This window comes from Spermophilus citellus (genome assembly GCF_964194105.1).
Source record: "Spermophilus citellus genome assembly, chromosome: 5".
Lineage (NCBI taxonomy): Eukaryota > Metazoa > Chordata > Mammalia > Rodentia > Sciuridae > Spermophilus > Spermophilus citellus.
In genome coordinates this window covers 51,212,354-51,235,698 of record NC_138186.1, presented here as the reverse complement: position 1 = coordinate 51,235,698, position 23,345 = coordinate 51,212,354, and the positions used below count along the sequence as shown (strand labels likewise).

At 40.0% G+C, this 23,345-nt stretch overlaps 2 long non-coding RNA genes across 2 annotated transcripts in view; one reads left to right on the top strand and one right to left on the bottom strand.

The window, feature by feature from the left end:
- Positions 1-23,345, top strand: part of LOC308650070 — a 637,596-nt gene that overhangs the window by 394,398 nt on the left and 219,853 nt on the right. The window lies entirely within an intron of this gene.
- LOC308650074 lies at positions 3,327-23,308 on the bottom strand. Its single transcript, XR_014022238.1, has 4 exons — positions 23,177-23,308; positions 18,699-18,799; positions 18,272-18,364; positions 3,327-4,163 (listed from the first exon to the last, which is right to left on the bottom strand). It is a non-coding gene; the product is annotated as an uncharacterized lncRNA (long non-coding RNA).

Genomic DNA, 23,345 nt, shown 5'->3' with positions numbered 1-23,345 from the left:
TGTTGGTGATTGAATGCAGGGGTGCTTTACCACTGAGTTACATACAAGTCCTTTTTATTTTTATTTTATTTTTAGTTTTTAATTTTGAGATAGAATCTCACTAATTGCTGAGGCTAAGCTCAAATTTATAATCAGCCTCCCAAGTTGCTAGGATTACAGGTGTGCGCCTCCATTCATGGCTGTACATAATTCTTACCTAAATTTTTGAAACTCAATATTTTATATAAATGTCAATAATACTCATCTTCATAACTTTTATTAACTTTGGTTTTTCTTGGCAGTACTGAGGATTAAACCCAGGACATTGCAAATGCTAGGCAAGCGCTGATCCTCCTAACTTTTAATGATTGTATAATATTCCAAATTTTTGTTGTTGTCTTTTTAAAATATGTTGCTATAATTAGTTAATATTCCATCTTATGAACTTGCCAGGAGTGTCTTTCTTTCTTCCTTTCTTTTCTCTCTCTCTTTCTTTCTTTCACCAGGGATTGAACCCAGGGGCACTTTATCATTGAGCCACAACCCTGGCCTTTTTAAATATTTTATTTAGAGACAGGATCTTGCTAAGTTGCTGAGGCTAGCTTTGAACACTTGATCTTCATTCCTCAGCCTACTAAACCACTGGGATTACAGGCCTGTGCTACCAAGCCCAGTTTAGGGGCCTTTCTTTCTTTCTTTTTGTCTTTCTTTGTACCAGGGATTGAACTCAGGGGCACTGGACCACTGAGCCACATCCTCAGCCCTATTTTGTAATTTATTTGGAAACATGTTCTCATTGGGTTGCTTAGTGCCCAAAGCCATTGCTGAGGCTGGCTTTGAACTCGAGGTCCTTCTGACTCAGCCTCCTGAGCTACTGGGATTACAGAGTGCACCACTGCACCCAGCCTAGGGATCTCTTTTGATTGAGGATTATTTGAGAAATCACCAACACAATGGTATGTATAGTGCAAGAATCTCAGGTCCAGAGATGCTTCTGCCTCCATGCTGCTGGGAAAACCACTGAACATTTTTCCCACCCTGGGATTTTCCATGTTAGACCATCAGAGCCAATAATCACTGAGGTTTGCTCCAACTCAATGTCTGAGAGTTCACTCATAACAGAGGCTATTGCTCTGTATCTTTTCCTTCTTTGTGTTTTTGCTGATTTGCTTGTAATCCAAATGATCTAATAGGTCAGAATAAACAAGTACACATAACAAAACCCCTTGGGGAACTATGTAGCAAGGTGACCATGACCTTAGAGCGGAATGACTGTAGGGGATATACATCACAGTTTTGCTTAAAAGCAGCTGTGGCTGTGTGACCTTAAGGGGCTTCCCCAGGGAGGAGCTAAGACATAAAAACACTTTTTATCAGAAGAATGGTGTTTTGGACAGTTAAGGGCTTTTGAGAGGAGAAACCACTATTATATTTAACTAAAAAACTGGGAGAAAGGGGGCCAGGTGTGGTGACTCAGGCCTGTAATCCTGGTGGCTTGGGAGGCTGAGGCAGGAGGATCACAGTTCAAAGCCAACCTCAGCAAAAGTGAGGCCCTAAGTAACTCAGCAAGACTCTGCCTTTAGATAAAATATTAAAAAAAAAAAAAGGTTAGGGATGTTGGTCAGTGGTTAAACACCCCTGGATTCAGTTCTCAGTACCAAAACAAAACAAAAAACTGGGAAAAAAAGAACCCCAAATAAAAGAGATAATATCTTTTATAGTGTTAAAGGTAGAAGCGTAAGGTATTTCAAAGCCCTATTAAGAGAGTTGAGCAGAGAAATAATATTACATGCACTGTATTTAGAAATGTCCCTTAGAATTACTGGGAGGAAAATCAAGAGTCTGATCTGGAAAGTGAGGCCAGAAGTCTGAAGGTGGTTGGTACTTATTAGTTCACCACCTCACTGTGGACCAATCACCTCTGTGAGTCTGTGTCTTCATCTGTAAAATGAGAAAATGATAGCCTCTCCTAAGATGATTAGGTGAGATAAGTGGCTTGAAGCAAGTAAAGTGCTTAACTTAACTCCATGTAGTACACACTTGTTATATAAAAACTACAGGAGGCTGTTGTTTTGGATTGAGCTCCTGTACTGGGCCCCAACAGAACAGACTGAAAATTAAAATGGAGTCACTGATGCTAAAGTTCCACATCCCCAAACTGAAACTAAGTTGTTATCCAACCTTCTAAGAAATCAGGGAGCAAGCTGGGTGTGGAGGTGCACCCCTGTAATCCAAGTGGCTTGGCAGGCTGAGGCAGGAGGATCACAAGTTCAAAGCCAGCTTCAGCAATTTAGCCAGGCCCTAAAGAATTTAGTGAGACCTCTGTCTCTAAATAAAAATTTAAAAAGGGCTGGGGATGGGGGGTGTGGTTCAGTGGTTAAATATCCCTAGGTTCAATCCTCAGTATCTCCCCACAAAAAAATGGGGAGAGAGAGATAACAGGTAAAATTTCCAAATAGGCTAGTTTCAATTGGCATGATAATAAAGTTCTCTTTACTATAATCCATACCCCCCAAAAAAAGTAATTTGATATAATCTGCTGTTAACCAATCAATAATTTGACTGTTGTTCTTTTTTTTCTTTTTTTTTAGAGAGAGAGAGAGAGAATTTTTTTAATACTTATTTTTTGGTTTTCGGCAGACACAACATCTTTGTTTGTATGTGGTGCTGAGGATCGAACCTGGCGAACATGCCAGGCAAGCGCGCTACCGCTTGAGCTACATCCCCAGCCAGACTGTTGTTCTTACAAGGAAAGTAAGTTTAAAAAATTTCAACAAATTTATTAAATATAATCTTTTAAAAAAATTTTTTAGTTGTCAATGGACCTTTACTTTTTATTTATTTATAGGTGGTACTGCGAATCAAACCCAGTGTCTCACACATGCTAGGCAAGTGCTCTATCACTGAGCTACAGCCCCAGCCCTAAAGATAATCTTTTATAGTTTATAAAAAAAATATTGTTCTGATATACACAAAAATTTCCTGATAGTGTTAATTAAAAATAACTACTCCCATCCCCCTCACGTTCTGTGATAGTAGGAGCAAATGTGACTCCATTTTGTTTTATGACTTCATCCTGTAAAACAACCATGCCAAGTAGAAGAGTCATGACTGGAGCAAGATGTTCTTTTCCTTTTGCTATAGAAACCTTTAAGAACATGGAACTACCTAATGGGGTATTGTTTCTGTAACTAGGGTAATGAGGCTCTGTTTCTATAACTGGGGTGACTGGGCTAACTGTGATTGGTTAGGCTTCCCTCTGCTTGACTGCACTGTCCTGCTTCTGTAACCTGGCTTGCTTGCATTGGCTAGACCCCCCCCCCCCCAACATCCCTTTTGCGGTTTTCAGGCTTATAAGGAGTGCCCTTGCAATTATTCGGGGCTGATCAGGGGAACAGCTTTATGTTCTGGTCAGCCGCCACCGGTGTGCTTCAATAAAGGCTTGATTCGATTATATGTGAGTGGTCTGGAAGTCAGTTTATGAAACCCTGGGACGAAGTTTTAACTATAACAGTTCATACCAATATCTGATCTAGATTGGTTTAATTTTGAAGTATAATCCAATAAGACTGCAGATCAAACAGGAAGTCCTAGACATGATAATAAAATACTTGTAAACCTCCTGGATCCTTGGATTAATTGACTTCAATAAGGAAACTGATTTTCTATGTTGTGCAAGAAATGTGTTCATCTCCAATCATGGTTTCAAGCTCCTGCTGGCCTACGGGGTCAGGAGAGGCCGTGAAGCATCATCCTTGTTGATAATTTCAACATCATCAATTTACTCCCCAGTTCCGCCGTCGCACTTCCATGTACCTAAGCCTCTTTTCTGATCATGACATCAGTTTTATAACAGCTCTTGTTGGCATATTCAATTTCCCATCCCTTCAGGTCAGAAACTCAATCTCCAGGAACTCGTGGCTGAACTTGCCTTTGTGATCTGTGTAGTAACACAGATCAAAGTTACTCTCCATGACTCCTGAGAGGTAACCAAGACCAAATTTTAGGAGCCAACCACATTACTGTGGTCTGCAGCTAGTACAAGGAAAGAAACAGAAATGATCATTCTATCTTCCGTTCTTTGTTTCTGTTTTCTTCAGCCTTTGTCTGTCTATAGGCCAACCTCTTCTGGTCAGCCGAGAGAAACACTTCTTCTATTTTATGAAATGAAGTATTGCCCAATTCTAGAACAGCAAATAAAGTCAATTAAGATCTTTAACTAAATGGTTATAATTTTATCTCTAGACACATTTGGCCTTTTTTCTTTTTCTTTTTTTATGGTGACAAGGATTGAACCCAGGGGCCCTTAATCACTAAGCCACATCCCCAGCCCTTTTTATTTTTCATTTTGAGACAGGGTCTTGCTAATTTGCTTAAAGCTTCACTAAATTGCTGAGGCTGGCCTCAAACTTGTGATCCTCCTGCCTCAGCCTCCCAAGCCGCTGGAATTATAGGTGTGTGCCACTGTACTCAGCTCTTTTTTCTTTGGGAACTAAAAAATGGAGGTAAAATTCACATTGTGTAACATTCAGCATTTTAAAGTGTACAATTCAGTGGTTTTTCATATGTACACAAGATTGTGCACCCATCACTACTATCTAATTCTAGAACTATTTAATTTTCATCACACAAAACATGAAACCCTGGGGGCTGGGGTTGTTGCTCAGTGGTAGAGCACTTGCCTAGCATGTGTGAGGCACTGGGTTTCATCCTCAGTGCCAGCGCACGCACGTGCGCACACGCGCACACGCGCACACACACACACACAAATAAATAAAATACAGGTATTATGTACATCTACAACTAAAAAACAAACAAACAAACAAAAAAAACCCTTGTACTCATTGTAGTCACTGTACATTTCCTCATTTTCTCAGCCCCTTCAATCAAAAACCAACTTTCTATCTATAGATTTGCCTCTTCTGGCCATTCATACAGATGGAATCTACAACATGTGGTCTTTCAGGGTTGGCTTCTTGGATTAGTATAAAACACTTCATATTGTTGTTGTAGTTATTTTTAATTCCCATGACTCAAATAGCATAAGAACCAAATGAGCCAGGGGTGGTGGCACATGCCTGTAATCCCAGCAGCTGGGGAGGCTGAGGCTGGAGGATTGCAAGTTGGAATCTAGTCTCATCAATTTAGCGAGACCCTGTCTCAAAATAAAAAATAAAATGGTCTGGAGATGTGGCTTAGTGGTTAAGTGGTCCTGGGTTCAATCCCTGGTACCACCCTCCCCCCCCCAAAAAAAAAAAGAATCAAATGACATAATAGATTTGGAGTCTGTTTGTAATGAAGAAATTACTACAGAAAAGTAAGGATTGATGATCACTAAGCCATATCCCCAGCCCTTTTCTTACTGTTTTTTTTTTTTTTTTTGGTACCAGGCATTGAACTCAGGAGCACTTAACCACTGACCCACATCCCCAGCACTCTTTTATATTTTATTTAGACACAACTTGCTAAGTTGCTTAGGGTCTCCCTAAATTGCTAAGGCTGACCTCAAACTTGTGATCCTCCTCCCTCAGTCTCCTGAGTCTATGGGATTATAGGAGTGCTCCACCACACCTGCTCATCCTTAGAACTTCACAGAAGGAAAATATAATTCAGAAATACTATAGGACTCCAAATATCCTTCTATTATTCAAAAATAAATCATCCATTTGGGAAAGGCTCAGTTGATTTTTCTCCTAAAGCTTTTTACTTCCTATAAAAAGCTTTATTCTTCATGGTACCTGCCACTTCTCTGTCCTCGTGGTCATTTTCCCCACACCTTTGAGTTGTACTGAGAACATGGAGGCAGCACTGTGGAGGGCCTCAGGAGGAATCTGTCAGGCTTCTCCCGTAGGCCCAGGCCTCCACAGCGGCCTTTGCCCCACCTCAGACACATGAGAAACCATTAACAGATGGTTCTGGAGGCGATGTTACCTTTGATTTCAGAGTCTTAATATTACTCTTGTGTAATATAGAGACGCTTGGAGTCATTTTTTTCATTTCGTATGTGTGGGTTATGACTCATGTGGGAATTTGCCCTTTCAAATGGTCCTGCCCAAATGCAGGTAATAATTTAACAACATGGAAAAGCCTTGGGACCATTAGCTCACATTCCAAGTGAAAAATCCTTTTCTCTTTACTCAAAGGACTTTGTATTGCTTTCTAGAGAATTTCTTGAAGACTCAAGGTCTCAAAAGAGTCTTCTTACCATTTCCGGTCTGATTTATCCTTCTCACCTTAAGTCGTGGGTAACTTAACCTTTACTGCATTGTTTCCACCATGTGGCAATGGAGTGGTCTCCAGTTCTGGGCTGGGCTCCCTGGCTTTTGGTCAAGTGGTTTGTGGGGTAGGAAATTTAAGTATTTCCTAATAGAAATGAAAGTGGGTTAGGAAGAAATGTGGAACTGCTTTTTCACTGACCTGTGTGATACTAGCAGGCTACCCTCTTATTTTAAAAAATCCTTGAAATGTTTCAAGAGGCAGTAAGGAGGGTGTGGCCATTAGATACGTGACATTGGGCAAGTTTCTAATCTCCATATCTTAGATCAGACTATCTGAGCAATTTGGGAGACTGAGGCAGGAGTATCACAAGTTTGAGGCCATCCTCAGCAATTTAGCAAGACCCTGTTTCAAAATATAAATAAATAAGGCTGGAAATGTAACTGAGTGGTAGAGTGCCCCTGAGTTCCATCCCTGAGGCTGGGGGATAAAAAAGAAAAGAGATCAAACTGTCCCCCAAATCAACAATATATGTGACATTGGGCAAGTTTCTACATTTTTTTAAAATATCTGTATAATGGAAATAATATGAGTAAACTAATTAACACAAGAGCTCAGCTACTTGGGAGGTGGAGGCAGAAGGATGGCAAGTTCAAGGCCAGCCTGGAAAATTTAGTGAGGCCCTGTATAAAAGGGTTGAAGATGTAGGTTAGTGGTAGAAATCCCCTGGGTTCAATCCCTAGTACTAGCAATTAAACCGGGGAGAGAGAAAGGAAACCTTTGGAGTTGTGGGATGTCTATGACCCTGCATGTGGGATAGTATCCAAGCATTTGCAGTTGTTCAAACTCAACAGATTAAATACATTGTATAGGTGCAATTCTTTTGAATATCTCAATTGTACTTCAATAAAGCCTTTAAGAATAACATCCTCCTGTGGGAACCCTTCTGCTCCACTACTCCTTCAACTTCATGGTATGAAAATCTACCCATGTTGCCACCTGGAGGGGATCAGTCTACTTAATTGCCGTAGGTGTCGCATTAATGCTATCTCACAATTTATTGATTCATAACTATAACATTTTTATTTATCCTGTTGGATATTTAGTTTGCTTCCATGTTTTTTGCTTTGACAAGCATTGTTGCAATGAGTATTGTGTGTGTGTGTGTGTGTGTGTGTGTGTGTGTGTGTGAGAAATTGCTGGGTTGGAGAGGGAAATGCCTCTTCAACTTTCCTAGATATTGCCAAATTATAGCTGTGCCAAGTGGTTGTCCCAATTTCCTCTCTTGCAGTAGAGTGTGAGCAGTCTTCTGACTCTATACTCTCAGCAACTCTCATTAGCCTTTCAGTTTGTCTATCTACGTGAAATCAGCATCAATGGTTATTTTGAACAAATGGACTCTCTCAAAGGTCTTCAGTGAATAAGTGGACCATCTCTGGAGATGTTGCCACTCCACTATGTGTTGGACATCATGTCCCATGCTGACTTTGAGTTTTTAAAAAATTTTTTGCAGTTTTGGGGACTGAACTCAGGGGAGTTCCTCTACCACTGAGCTACATCCCTAACCCTTTTTTTTTTCTTTCTTTCTTTTTTTTTTGGAGACAAGATCTCACTAATTTGCCAAGGCTGGCTTGAATTTACCATTCTCCTGCCTTAGCCTCCTGAGTAACTGGGATTATAGGTGTACGACACTTTGTGCTGAGTTCCTACTAACTTTAGAAAGTAGGAGACAAGATTTAGAAGGGGTGATTTATCTGGCTTCACGTGGCTGGTAGCTGACAGTGAGACAGAAGGGGAAAGGGCAAATGTCCTTGTAGGCCTCAGCTTATAGCCTGACAATAGACTCCAGGAGGCAGAGTATGTACCACCCTCGAGCAGTGTCAGCTTTGCATCATTGAGGTCAGGGTGTCCTGTTTGTGTTTTCTCTAACAGCCCAGCAACTGATCTTTAGCACAGGGCAAATGCTGGGGTTGAATACTATTAACATTCCCACTCCTGCAGGTAACTAATGAGACAAACTCCCCTCTTTCATTCAGGAAGCCAGCTTGATGTCTTTTTTTTTTTTTTTTTTTGAGTTGTAGATAGACAGAATGCCTTTATTTTATGTGATGCTAAGGATTGACCCAGTGCCTCACTGGTGCTAGGCAAACACTCTGCCACTGAGCTACAGCCCCAGCCCCTCTGATGTCTTCTTGTTGAAGTTGTGTCTTCCTTCCTACAGGGAAATCCCAATAAAGCCTTGCCTATGTGTTTGTTGGCCTGGCTTTATTTGGTTTCCATTGCCATCGGGTCAAAAGATTCCAGTGTTGGGCCTCAATGGGGCTGGGATTTGATATGAACTCAAGTTTGACTTCAAGGTCCCTATATTGCCCATTGGAGAGTTTCATGCATATTCTCTGGGAATGGTATCAAGTCAACACTCAGCAGTGATGTTGAATATCTAGTAGAATGCCATCCGAAAATGAACAATATATAGCGAGAATGTGGCTAAATACCATTCAAAAAAAATCTTAAAGTAGCCAGGTATGGTGGCACATGCCCGTAATCTCAGGAACTAGGGAGGCCAAGGAAGGAGAATGACAAGATCAAGGCCAGTATCAGCAATTTCATGAGACCCTGTCTGAAAAATAAAAATTAAAAGGGCTGGGATATAGCTCAATGTCAAAGTGCCCTGGGGGTTCAATCCCCAGTACAAACAGATATGAAAACTTAAAGTAGTATATGATATGAATCACAGAAGATTTTTTTTCCCCTGTTATGGTTCTGATGACACATGCTAGCCTTATCTCTAAGCCACACCTCCAGCCTTTGTAAATTTTATTTTGAAATAGGGTCTTACTAAATTTATCAGGCTGGCCTCAAACTTTCAATCCTTCTGCCTCCTGGGTAGCTGGGGTTATAAACATGTGGCACTGCACCCTGCTCACAGAAGATTTTTTTAAATACATCATAAAAAATAAAATAAAGGTATTGTGTTCATCTACAACTGAAAAATATTTTAAAATAAAATAAATCATAGAGAGCTTTGATATAAATTGAGAGAAATATTGGCCACAATCCCATGATCACATGTGACCCAACATTATAACTGTTATCCTTAAACCAGGTGTATGCCCGTAATCCGAGCAGTTCAGGAGGCTGAGGCAGGAGAATCGCAAATTCAAAGCCAGCCTCAACAATTTAGCAAGGCCCTAAGCAACTTAGTGAGACCCTGCCTCAAAAAAAAAAAAAAAAAAAAAGAATTAAAAGGGTTGGTGATATGGCTCAGTAGTTAAGCACCCCTGGGTTCAATTGACAGTACCAAAAAATTTAAAAAAAAAACCTTTTAACCTTCTAGTTGATTGCTTCCCAGTGAATTTGTTGGGTTTGTTTTGTTTTGTTTTGGTTGTTGTTTTGTTTTGCTATGTTTTGTTTGAAGGAAGTTTTGTGATATAGGAGAGGAAAAAGGAAAAATTAGTTCTTTGGGGCCTGCTCATTAAATTGGAAAAGAAACCCCAGATTAATAGAAGAAAAAGTATACACATTTTATTTGATGTGTGTGTGTGTGTGTGTGTGTGTGTGTGTTTGGTGGTGGTTCTGGGGATTGAAACTCTGAGCTACATACCCAGCCCCTTTATTTATTTATTTATTATTTTGAGACAGGGTCTTGCTAAGTTTCCTAGGCTGGCTTTGAACTTATGATCTTTCTGTCTCAGATACCCAAGTTGCTGGGGTTCCAGGCAGGAGCTACCACATTTGGATGATGTTAATATTTTTTCCTATGAATTCCCATGTGTTATTTAAAGAAGAAAAAAAGAATCCAGAATTCAGGCCTTATATATCCTTTTAACAAAAAGGAATAAATTTGTGGAAAAGTGATCAGATAAAGGAAAAGAGGCTTAGGCTTGCAGAGGTGGTAAATGGGGCAGACCAACGGAAATGTTATTGTAGTGAGGTTTGCTTGTGCAGACTCAGTGTCAACTCCTGGTCTATAGCAATGACTTCTCTTTAGTGATAAGAGTAGATTCTGTCCAGAGCCAGGAGGGCACCTTTGTCATAGGAAACCTAAGCTCTGTTTTTAGGGGGAAGGCTTTCTGCATCTGTTCAGTTGCCTTGAGGTCAAAATAATCAATATGGGAAAGTACGATATTATGGGAAAGCATGCTCTGATTCCCTTTAGTAGTCATCTTAGAGCCCGAAGTGACAACAGCATGATGGGCATTTACCAATCATGAGACATTTCCAAACACCAGTTTTGGTAACTGTTGTGCATATGTTAATGCTTGTCTTTTTAAAAAATTTGAGATAACACTCACATACCATAAAATTTACCCCCTTAAAATGCACAATTCAAACTGTCTTTTTAGATGAGGAATGGAGAACTGAAATTTTCTTTTGGGTACATGAAAGTTACAAAGCTCAATGTCAGTTTAAAGTCTGGCAGTATGTTAATATGGAAGAGCGTGGGTGGGATGTATAGATAAAAGAACATTTTGTGTCAGTTGATAGTATTGAAGCTGGTGACGTACCCATGGCAGCTCATTATACTATTCAGTATACTCTTTCATATCTTTGAAATTTCCCGTAGTAAAAAGTAAAAAAAAAACAAGCTTAAAAAAATGGCCTAGCATTACACTTTAATGACAGATGTTTGTATATTTAGGCATGGAGTAAATGTGAGTCTCTGATGTGAAAATGAAGACTTAATAATATACGATCTTTACAAGACATTTTCTAGTTGGCAAAACATTTTCACATTTTATTTCACAAACACTCTCTAAGGTAGACAGGAGAGACATTACCATCCTAATTTCAGAGGGAAAAAAAGAGAAGTTCAAAGCAAATAGATCTAGCACTTTAATGCAATCTTCTGATATGGGACTCAGCTTCCTTTTTTTTTTTTTTTTTCAAAATGGATACAGTACCATTGCTTTCTTTCTGATTATAAATATAATCAGGAATATGTTTCAAAGCAGTTTAGAGCCAGATGTAGTGGCACACACCTGGAATTCAGCTACTCAGGAGGCTGAGACTCCTTACTTTAGCTTAGGGGTTTGAGGTCAACAATTTGGGTATATAGTGAGACCCTATGTATAAAAATGAAAGAAACAACAAAAGTAGAAAAATGAATATTCCCTTTAACATCACCATCAGAGATAGGCACTGTTAACATTTTGTATTTTATCCTTCCAAATTTTGTTTTGAATTTTTAAAAATGAAATATGATGATGTTTTATACTTGTCTCCCCCCTCCCTGCCCTCTTTTGTATTGGGGATTGAACCCGGGGTACTTTACCACTGAGCACATCCCCAGCCCTTTTAATTTTTTTTTTTTTTTTTTTTTTGAGACAGGGTCATGGGATCTTTATAAATTGCTGAGGCTGACCTCAAACTTGTGATCCTCCTGTCTCAGCCTCCTCAGCTGCTAGGATCATAGGCATGTACCACCACTCCCAGCTCTTTATTTCTCTTGAACAATTATGTGTTTTAAATGTTTCCTTATTGATAAACTCAGATCTGCGTCTATTGTATGGCACTATCGTAACTTACTTAGCTTAATCTCCTTTTGTTACATGTTTAGGTGGTTTCCAATTTTTTGCTTTTATGATCAATGGCAAAATAAACATTCCTGTATCTTAATTTACTCATTAAATTATTTCCTTGGGATGCCTAAGAATGGAAAATCAAGGTCAAAGGATTTTGATTCATATTGCTGTTAATTTTGGAAATGTGTGGACTTACATTTTCAACTGTCTGCGGTTATTCTTTTTCTTCACTAATTCATAGTGGCTTCTTGTGAGACAGATGTAATGCAAACATGCCAGTGAAAATATAATTTGTTAATCTTTAATCAAGTTGAACTATTGAGCAAACCATCAATAAACAACTAACTATGTTTGTTTGAAGTAATGATCTTCAAACTTTAGCAAGCATAAAAATTACCTGGTGATCCCTAGAATCTAACCCAGATATACTGATTTAGATTTTAGGGGCCTGGGACCCAGGTATTGTGTTCAGTTATGTATGTGCAGTTTTAAGAGTCCCCTCTCCCGCAAGTGACTCTACTGTAATCTAGGGAATTAAACTTTGAAACACTGGCTTAAGAATTCATGGGGGGGGTGGACTGGGGGGTTGTGGCCCAGTTAGAGCGTTTGCCTTGCATGCTTGAGGCACTGGGTTCAATTCTCAGCACAGGTCCATTGACAACTAAAAAAAAATAATAATAATCCACACAGGGATAGGTCCAGAAGGTGCTGCCTGAGGGCCTTATTAACTTTTGGTCATATGAGTCTGGTAAAAAATTGAAGACTGAAGGACTTAGTAGTACACACCTATAATCCCAGCTACTCGGAAGGCTGAGGTAGGAGAATCTCAAATTTGAGGCCAGCTTCAGCAACCTAATAGACACTGTCCCAAAATAATAAATATGAAGGGTTAGAGCTGGGTGCAGTGGCGGCTGCCTGTAATCCCAGCAGCTTGGGAGGATGAGGCAGGAGGATCTTGAATTCAAAGCCAGCCTCAGCAAAAGTTGAGACGCTAAGCAACTCAGTGAGACCCTGTCTCTAAATAAAATACAAATAGGTCTGGGGTCGAGTGCCCCTGAGTTCAATCCCTGGTACCCTCTCCCCACCAAAAAAAAAAAAATTGAAATAGTCACTTTCTTTTATTTTGGCCTCCTCCATCTTGTTTCTTTCTTATACTACACATACGCACACCAAATATTTTGTGGAGAAAACAAGCACTTGGCTTTTTTTTTTTTTTTTTTGGTACGAGATTCAACCCAGGAGCCACATCCCCAGCCCTTTTAAAAATATTTTATTTAAAGACAGGGTCTCCCTGAGTTTGTTAAGGCCTTGCTAAATTGTTGAGGCTGGCTTTGAACTTGCAATCCTCCTGCTTCAGCCTCCCTAGCCACTGGGATTACAGGAGTGTGCTACCACGCTTGGCTAACACTACTTATGACTATGTCTTTATAGCAGGCTGCCATGATCAGTTATAGACAAAGAGTTGATTTACAGCGATTCCTCATTGGGGCTTTTGGTTTTGTTTTGTTTTGCTCTTTTCCAAACAGGCATCTCTGATGTTCCTAACCAATTGGGCACCCGAAAGTCACGTAATTTTCCTTTATTTTCTAGAAACTGAGACTGTCTTGAAAGTGTCCTAGAAGTTCTGTAGTATGAAGTATGAGAAAACTGGAGGCAAATGTGTCCAGTGAATGCCACTGGGCCTTGGAGAGGGATGTCCCTGCGTTGTCATTACCTGTGGTCCTGGCCCTTCCTTTGAAATTCAAACAGGCTTTTCAGGCATTGACCTGTCCAATACAGCTTCTCTTGGCCCAGCTTCAGAAAAACAACTTTGGTAATTTTCTCCTTGAAAGTCTGATTTTGATACAGAGGCTTCATTTCTCATGGGACCCTTTTCAGTTTTTCCATGTGTGCAGGTGTGGAAAGCACCTCAGACAAGGAGCTTCACAGACAGGTGTGCCCTTGAGAAAGGAGTGCTACATGGAGGGCTGGGTGCCTGCGGTCTTGCTCCTACCCAGACGCCTGCCTGGGCCCTGCTGTTGAGGGTCCAGCATTCCTGGCCACCAGGGCAGCATTACCCACAGACACCTAGGGCTGACCTGTGTCTCAGGATCAAGTCCATGCAGACCATTCAATCACCTGATAAGTAAACCTTGCTAGTGGGAAAGGACCGGACAAGTGGCTTTTATCCCTAAAAACAAAAAACAGCTCTATCTCATAATCTCCAGTCAGTTATGATAGTTAGGTTATTTATGCTGTGTGCTTGTCTCTACAACATGCTGCACACTGATATGGTCACGAAACCAAGGGTTCTGTTAAAACACACACGCACATTTTGTTGAGATATAATTTATAAAACAATAAAATTTTTGGCAAATATATGTGCTCATGTAACCCTTACCACAATTAAGATGTAGAGTAATCCTACTATATATATATATATATATATATATATATATATATATATATATATCAATCCTATTTAATATATTGTGTGTGTGTGTGTATCAGAAGAACACAATGCATTTATTTATTTATCTTTTTATTTTTATGTGATGCTGAGGATCGAACCCAGGGCCTCACACATTTTAAGCAAGTGCTCTACCACTGAGCTTCAACCCCAGCCCTGTATCTGGCTTCTATCTTTCTTTGTGTTTTTCTGACTCTTTCTTGTTTTCAGTGCTGGGGATTGAACCCAGGGTTGCTCTACCACTGAACCACATTTTCAGCTCTTTTTATTTTGAGACAGGATCTCACTAAGTTGCTCACGATGGCAGTTAAAAAAAAATCTTATTTTTTAGTATGTCAAATCCATATCCTATGCCAAAAATTTCAGCTTCCTGTTTCTGTTGTTAGGCTGGGAAGAGCACTGTTTTAAGCGTTGGAAGCTTGGGGCCTGGCCTAAGCAGCTTAGTACCAGATCTAGGTTTTAAAAAAGGGGTCATTTAGTTTTTCAGAGCTTCAGTTCTATACTTTAAGTTGGGGCTAATAATTTCTTATGGAAATAAAAATTTGAAGTAGTCTTATTTTTTATCCATAGGGGACAGGTCAAGTAATATACTGAACAAGTACTGTTGGAATACTGAACTGTTGTTAAAAATGATGATGCAAGGGGCTGGGTTGTGGCTCAGAGGTAGAGCGCTCGCCTAGCATGTGTGAGGCACTGGGTTCCATCCTCAGCACCACATAAAAATAAAATAAAGATGTTGTGTCCACCGAAAAACTAAAAAATAAATATTAAAAAAAAAAAAGATTTAGGGGCTGGGATTGTGGCTCAGCAGTAGAGCACTCGCCTAGCACGGGCGGGACCTGGGTTTGATCCTCAGCATCACATAAAAACAAAGGCATTGTGTTAAAAAAAATTTTAAAAATGTATTGTGTCCATCTACAAACAAAAAATAAATATACAAAAAGATGATGCAAATCTGCACTTATTGATAAGGGAAGCTGTTGTTGTCAACATGCTCTGAATGAAAAAGAAAAATCCAGGCTAGAAATATAGGCAAATTATGCAAATAGAGAGGTAAATGAAAAACGCATTGACAGAAACACTTCCAGTGGGTGGTTGTCTCTGGATAGTGGGATTTAGGATAATTTTTACTTTCTTCTTTTTTGCAGTACTGGTGATGGAACCCTGGGTGCTCTACACTGAGCTACATCTCTAGCCCTTCTATTTTTTATTTTGACAGAAAGTCTTGCTAAATTGCTTAGGCCTTGCTGAGGCTGGCCTCAAACTTGTGATCCTCCTGCCTCAGCTTCCTCAGCTTCTGGAGTTGCTGAAAATACAGGCACGCACCCCAGTGTCTGGATTTACCTTCTTCTTTATACTTTTTTTTATATTGCTTAGTTATTCATAATGTATGATTCTTTCACAAGTAATAAGGGTATTAAAAGCTGGGTGTGGTGGCATGCCTGTAATCCTAGTGACTCAGGAGGCTAAGACAGGAGGTTTGCAAGTTTGAGGCCAGCCTCAGCAACTTAACAAGGCCCTAAGCAAGTTAGTGAGAACCTCAAAATAAGAAATAAAAAGTGCTGGTTATGTAACTCAGTGGTTGAGCGCCTGTGAGTTCAATCCTTGGTGTCAAAAAAAAAGTATTAAAAAATAACTCAATATAACCTTTTATTCCCTTTAGGGTAAGATCTATGGATATGTTGAAAAGCTATAAGGTATTATATTAACTTGAGGAATTAGTATTAATATCAGCAGGTAGTCATCCGTCAGTCTCCTTTAAAAAGATCCTGAAGATGATCAAAGGAATCCAATGAAAGGAAATTATGATAGTTCTGTAGAAACACAACCAGCTGAACATGGTAAAAAGATAAAATTCTTAGAATGGGGGCTGGGGATGTGGCTCAAGTGGTAACATGCTCATCTGGCATGCGTGGGGCTCTGGGTTTGATCCTCAGTACCAATTAAAAATAAAATAAAGACGTTGTGTCCAGAAAACTGAAAAATAAATGTTAAAAGTTCTCTCTCTCTCTTAAAAAAATTCTTAGAATGGAAAGAAATTGGAGCATTGGCTTTCTGAACATCTTGAACAGTCTTTAAACCCTCCATCTCTATTTTCCTATCTGCAAATTGATATGATAATAATATTGAAATCATTTCATTGTGAGGTTTAAGTAAATCTAAGCACTTAGCATGAGCAACATCTGGCACATTGGTGGGTTTCATTAAATATTTGTTCCTTTCTCTCTTTTCCTTTCTCACTTAACCTGAGATCAGACAGCAGGATGTTGGCATATGGGACACAGTTGGAAGAAAGAGTAAAAAGAACGATTATAGTAAAAGAGGGGACATCCTTTTCTTTTTCATGTGGGAGAGGTAAGGATTTGGTGTTTACTTGGAAGATATTTTGGTTCAAGTAAACTAAGGGGCCAAGAAGGCAGGGGAGGGAAAGAAAAAGATAGAATGGACTACTTCTAGGTATATTTAGGCCAAAAAACATTCGACAAAGACAGGATTATTTTGCCTAGTCCTATACACCACAGTAGAAAAAAAGAGACCAAGGGAATCATATGCTCTTCCCAGAAAAAGATAACTCAAAGCTATCTTTTTGTTATACTGGTGCCCATGTACAGCCATACCACCCTGAACATGCCTGACCTCGTCTAATATACTGGTGCCCTGTCAAGAGCTGTTGCATGTGGGTCACCGTGCATGGAAGCCTCATGGGTAGAGACATCTGGTGTCTGGGAATGGCCAGTGGACATTTCCTCTGGTTATTTGCTTAGGGAAAAATTATGGAGGCATTGTCTCATCTCTTTTCTGCTGCGCAGTGGCCCATATAGCACCTGAGATGGGTGTGGCCTGCCAAGATGTCAATCAACCTGCTGGCTGCAAGACATCACGAAGCAAGACTCTGTCCTTAAAACCTTCTCCCTGCCTTTGATGTACCCCCTTAAATAAACCACCAGAGCCATTTTCCCTTTGTCCAGTTCCAGAATCCATGTGGACTAGATCTATTAAGAGCTTCACATTCTGTATATATATTTCTGAGTATTTGTGTTTTGTTACTAATTATCTGAGATTGTAAGTTTTAGGGTGGCTTTGGTTCCCCTGGGCAGGAAGAACCCTGCAAAGAGATGCTGGCTGTTGTCCCCTCAAAAGTGCCCTAATTGTATATCTCTTGAATAGGATAACAGGAATGAGGAACTGGAAAAGCCCCAAATGTGGGAGTTCTGGTCTTTTCCCATCATACTCTGGGTGGATGGATACTAAAAGTGGAGGGCTACTCTAACCTCACCTATTCAGTCTACTTGGAAAATGAGCCCTCAAGTATGCCTGAGATTGTATTTTCTTTCTCTGGGGTCACTCATGGGTATGTTTTTGTTGTCACAACAGAAACATGGGAGGTTATAAAGAAAAGCTAAGGTCTTCTAGCTATTCAACACTTCTATGTGACTTTACTGTAATGAGGAGAATCATACAAGGTCTGGGCCAGGTCTCCTGGCGAGCTCTTTTGGGCATCCCAGCCCACTCATGATTCTCCACACTTCCAAGTCCTACAACCTCATTGTCTATAATTCCTTTGGCACTTGAACATACACTCATACTGTTGGCTACCTTTATAGAAATGTATGATTCTATTTCTCCAATGTCCTTATAATACTTTAATGCTTTGCTTTTATGAGCTCTCATGCCCACCCAGCTTTAACCTGCAACTCTGGGAAATAAGCACAGAATGACAATTTGTGTTTGTGGTTATTTATGCAACAGTAGTTGTGTTGAGTTTTGCTCCACTTCCATGAACTTTATGCAGTTTTCCTTATTTAGAAATAAGGAAACTGGCCAGTCACACACCTGCAATCACACATATTCAGGCAGTTGAGGCAGGAGGCTCATGAGTTCAAGGTCAACCTGGAAAATTTATGGAGGCCTTGTCTCAAAACAGAATATAAAAAGGGCTGGGGATATAGTTCAGTGGTGGAGCATCCCTGGTTTCAATAACCAGTACTGCAAAATCAAACAAACAAACAAACAAACCTCTGAGGTCATAAGGGAAACTACATCATTTGGCCATAGTCACACAGCACAGGCTGAGGGCTCACTTTCTGGGCCACGTTCTCACCTGAACTTTGATCATAGTTAGCCTGTTTGCTTATTTAGCAGAAGAGCCCTCCTGATTGTCAGCTGGTCCTTGGTCTTGCAGTTCATGAGATTCCTGCTTGTCAGGGGGAAAGTGAAAACTGAAATGAACTCATGTTTGACAAGTCTTCAGGACATCCAACCTTCTTTTCTTCAAGATGAAGTGATTCTTTGTTTTATTATGTGATCATTTAAAAAAAAAAGCAGGCAAAATTGTAAAAATATCCATCAATCATTCTCCACATCCAGAGACAATCATTGCTATAGGTTCAAGTGTATTCTTCCAGATGTCTTGCTCAAGCTCATTCATGCATGTCTCTTAGAAATTGGATCATATATAATACTATTATTTTGTCATATCTTCCATCACTTAAAAATGAATATATTGTGCTGAGCATGGTGGTACATACCTGTAAATGTGTAATCTCAGTGCCTTGGGAGGCTGAGACAGGAGGATCTCAAGTTCAAGGCCAGTTTCAGCAACTTAGGCCCAAAGCAGCTTACTGAGACCCTGTCTCAAAAATAAGTAAATAAGTAAATAAATACATAAATAAATAGGGCTGGGGATGTGGCTCAGTGGTTAAGCAGCTCTGGGTTCAATCCCTGGTACCAAAAAAAAAAAAGAAAAGAAAAGAAAGGAAGAAAAAGAATAAAGAATATCATGATTATCTCTCTATAGCAACAGAGATAATTCTGCTTAGTGATTTTTTTTTTCTTGTGATACTGGGGAGAACCCAGGGGCACTCTACCACTGAGCTATTTTCAAGTTGCTATTATCGTATAACATTCCCTAAAGTCTATTTGGACTCTGTATATTCTCTGGATCAGTTACACTCTGACATAACCATAGACCGTTCTAGCTAGTCTTGGCAATTCTGAGTCTTAAGGACTTGGAAGTTTGGAGGCAATTTAGCCTGTCCTGGTGAGATGAATCACTTTTCTCCTAGACTTTCAACTCCTAAATGAGAAGAAAGAACCAGGTCTGGGTCAGTGGTATCCATTTAAATTTCTCCTACAAGATCACCAGCCGAGAAATTCATACCAAGAATATGCTAGTCTCATGCATGTTCCAGGCAGTGGCAGCTTCTGACCTGGCTCTACATGGTACCTAGAAGCCCTTTTGGAATACTGCTGTCAGCTTTCCTTTCTGCATGTAGTGTCCATCAATTTTGTCTCTTTGCCTTCTCTACCAGTTCTTCTCTTGACCCTCTTTGCAATAAAACCCAATCAAAGTTGCAGAACCTTAAGGATTATAAATAATCCCTCAGACTCAGGTGGAAATTCACATTTGGGGGTCTCCTAATTTGGTAACACCTCATTTCTTCCTTTTCATATCCCATCCCTACACTAGAAGCATTTAATTGCAAGGAGGGGTTCTTCCCTAATATCTAATAAGCTAGCCACCTTCTGCACAGTGGTTAGGGGAGTGCTGTAGTCTGAATATTTGTGGTCCTCCCTACATACCAAAAATTTATATGTTGAATCCTAATACCCATGTGATGATGTTAGGAGGTGGGGTGTTGGAGGTGATTAGGTCATGAGGGTGGAGCTCTAGTGAGCAGGATTAGTTCCCTTATTAAAAAAAAAAAAAAGGCACAGAGAGCTGCTGTGCCCCTTCCATCACATGAGGACAAAGCAAGAAGGTACTATGTTGTTGTTGTTGTTGTTGTTGGTACTGGGGAATGAACCCAGGGGTGCTTAACCACTGAGCCACATCCCCAACCCTTTTTATTTTTTATTTTGACACAGGGTGGTTTACTGAGTCACATCCCCAGTCCTCCCTCCCCCCCCCCCTTTTTTGGTATTTTATTTAGAGACAGGATCTCTTTTGAGTTGCTTAGTGCCTCACCAAATTGCTGAGGTTGGCCTCGAACTTGTGGTGTTCCTGCCTCAGGTCCTGAGATGCTGGAATTACAGACAGGTGCAGTGGTGCCTGTCTGTAATTTTTTTTTTTTTTTTTTATGAGAAAGTAGGTCCTCACTAAACAATTTGATCTTGGACTTTCCAGCTTCCAGAACTATAAGAAATAATTAGTACTGTTTAGTAATTATTTGCCAAGTCACCCACTTTGTGGTGTTTTATTGTAGTATCCCAAACTAAGATAGAGAGGGACATATTCTTGGACAGAGTCGTACCTCCAATCTAATGAAAAACAAAATTTCACCACAAAGTTTCATCATTCACTTAAGGAGTTTACCCCTTTGAAATAATTCCTTCTGTAGACTAAAATTTTGACCCATTCAGGCCTCCTATTTGCAAGGATTTCTTTGAATTATGTGGACAATTTGAGTGTGAGCTAAAATCCTAGTACAGCATGGATTGGCTAAGAATTTTCAGTTTCCTCTAAATCAGCATTCTATTGGAGTTACCAGATACAGTGACACTGTCTATGGATCCTTGGTCAACACAATTTTAATCCAAGGACATGGCAAGTTAGAGTGCTTCCTAGGAAGCCTGTAGTCTAATATCAAATTAGTTCTTGGGTCAAAATTTCCGATTGTTTGTAAGGTTCAAATTGAACCCAGCATATAAAGGAAGCATAAGAGGATATAGCAGATGAGGTGCTTGAGTGGGAGTTTGGAAATCCCTTGCTAGAACTATGATCTTGGTTCATAGAGCTATGATCAATTCCCCTCTCTTAGTTTCAATTTCTTCCCCTGTGAAATGGGGAAGTTGGACTACGCAGTCTCATTCTTTTCAGCTTTAAAACCAAGATTTTTATGATCTGTTTCCATTCCATCATCCATAAGATTGAGACAATACATGCTCACCTACAATGGGTGGATGACTGAATTTTCCTGAACAACAATGAAATGTTTCAAAATTGTGACCACCCCAAAATTATGTTGTGGTAATGAATCAAACTTCCACAGTTCCTAGAGACCTCCAAACAGTTTCTTTTTCTTTCTTTTCTTTTTTTTGCAGTGTTACGATTGAACCCAGGGCCTTGTACTCGCTAAGCAAGGACTTTACCACTGACGTGTATCTCAGTCCTTTTTAATTTTTTAATTTTGAGACAGGGTCTTGCTAAATTGCACAAGCTGACTTTGAACTTGCAATCCTCTTGTCTCAGCTTCCCAAGTAGCTGGGATTATAGTTATGTACCCCTACACTTAGCCCAAGAATAGTTTCTTTTAAATGCTAATAACTATAAATGTTTATAGTATGAATTTATAAGTTTTATTTATTAATATATGCTGTTAAAGGTGTCTGTTTCCCACAAGATAGTCATATGCGGGGGTGGAAGGCTAAAGACAGAAAGAGCATATATTTCATACTTTAATAGATGAACAGGAAGGGAAAGGATATGAAATAGAGGAGGGGGACAGGGGAAGAAGTAATCTCTGCTTTTGATTCACTTTCTAACCCACAGCCATCTCTTCATGTTTACCACATTACTAGTTATCAATCTTATAGAGCATTGTATTTATATATTGTTGCCTCATTTAATTGGCACAACAATCTATTTGGGTAGGCACTGTTATCAATAATTGGCAGAAAGAGAATTTAAGTCCCAAAAGTGCATGACTGAGAACCTAAGTTTTAATTTTTTAAAATTATTACTTTTTTGGTAGTGGGGATTAAACCCAGTAGCATTTTACCACTGAGCTAAATCACCAGCCCTTTTTATTTATTTTTGTGGTGCTGGGGATTGAACCCAGGGCCTTGTGCATGCAAGGCAAGCACTTTACCACCTGAGTTATATCCCCAGCTCTTATTTTTTTATTTTAAGATGGAGGTCTCACTAAGTTGCTTAGTGCTTCACTAAATTGCTGAGGTTGACCATGAATTTCTGATCCTCCTGCCTCAGCCTTCCAAGTTGTTGGGATTACAGGTGTGAGCCGCCATATTCAAGTAGAACAATGCTATTTTATTTTACTTATTTCACACTGAGACGGAAGAGGTAGAATGTATTCCCTTTCCTAAGCATCCTGGCACCCCGGACACTATTAGTCACTTCTCCCAGCCCTGTCTTTTGTTGACCTTGTTAGAAACCATACTTCAGCTGGGTTTTAGTTTTTTTGCACTGTATTTTTGGAAAAGGCATATAAACTTTCTTGATTTCCCTGGCCATATTTGTATACTAAACAGAAAGCTACTTGAAGGCAGATCATTTCTTATTCATTCCTCTCCCGCAAACCCTGACATAGCAATATTTGCCAACAAGTGATGTTTTAAAAACACTTGTTAGCCAGGCATGGTGGCACACACCTGTAATTCCAGAGTCTCTGGAGCATTGCAAGTTCAAAGCCAGCCTCAGCAACTTAGTGAGGCCTGAAGCAATTTAGCCAGACGTCTCAAAATTAAAACAAAAACGAAAAACAACAACAACAACAACAAAACAGTGGCTCAGTGATTAAGCACCCTTGGGTTCAATCACTGGTACCAAAAACCAAACCAAACCAAAACAAAAATCAAAAACCTCAAAATAAAACACAGAAGGGTTAGAAAGTCTCTAAACTTCTTTCTCATTCTTTGATCTTGAAATGGGATCTTGGTCACGTTAAGTGTACCATACACACTTGCCTTGGATTGTAACAACAGAACAAGTTTTTCCAAATTCTCATGACTTAAACCTGTATTTTTAAAGTGGCGTTGTCTGGACCTGCGACTGATGTTTGTATTGAGGCCTCTTTTATTTTCTGGAGACAAGATGCTGTTGCATAACAAACAGCACCGATAAAACCGATAAAACCCTAGTAGTCATCTCAAGGGTGGCCGGGAACCAAGGATTTACGGCAACCTCCTTTTGGGAAAGCGGCTCTAGAAACAAGTCTTTCTAGAGCGAGGGACAGACCTCTGGCTGGGAAGGCCGGTCCCTGAGTGTGCACTTTGTTACTTGACCTTGCCATAGTCCGTACCCTGCCTGGAGTTCAAGTTTCCTCACCTGCAAAATGGTGGGGTAGTCAGAGACAAAGATACCCGAGCTCCTCCCCACAAGCCTGGGCGTTTACTCCGCCCCTTGAGGGTGGGGACGGGCGAGGAGGAGGTTGGGCCTAGAGCCGACCCTCGCCTCTCGGCCAGCCCTTTCCTCCTTCCCCCTTCCCGCCCCCTCG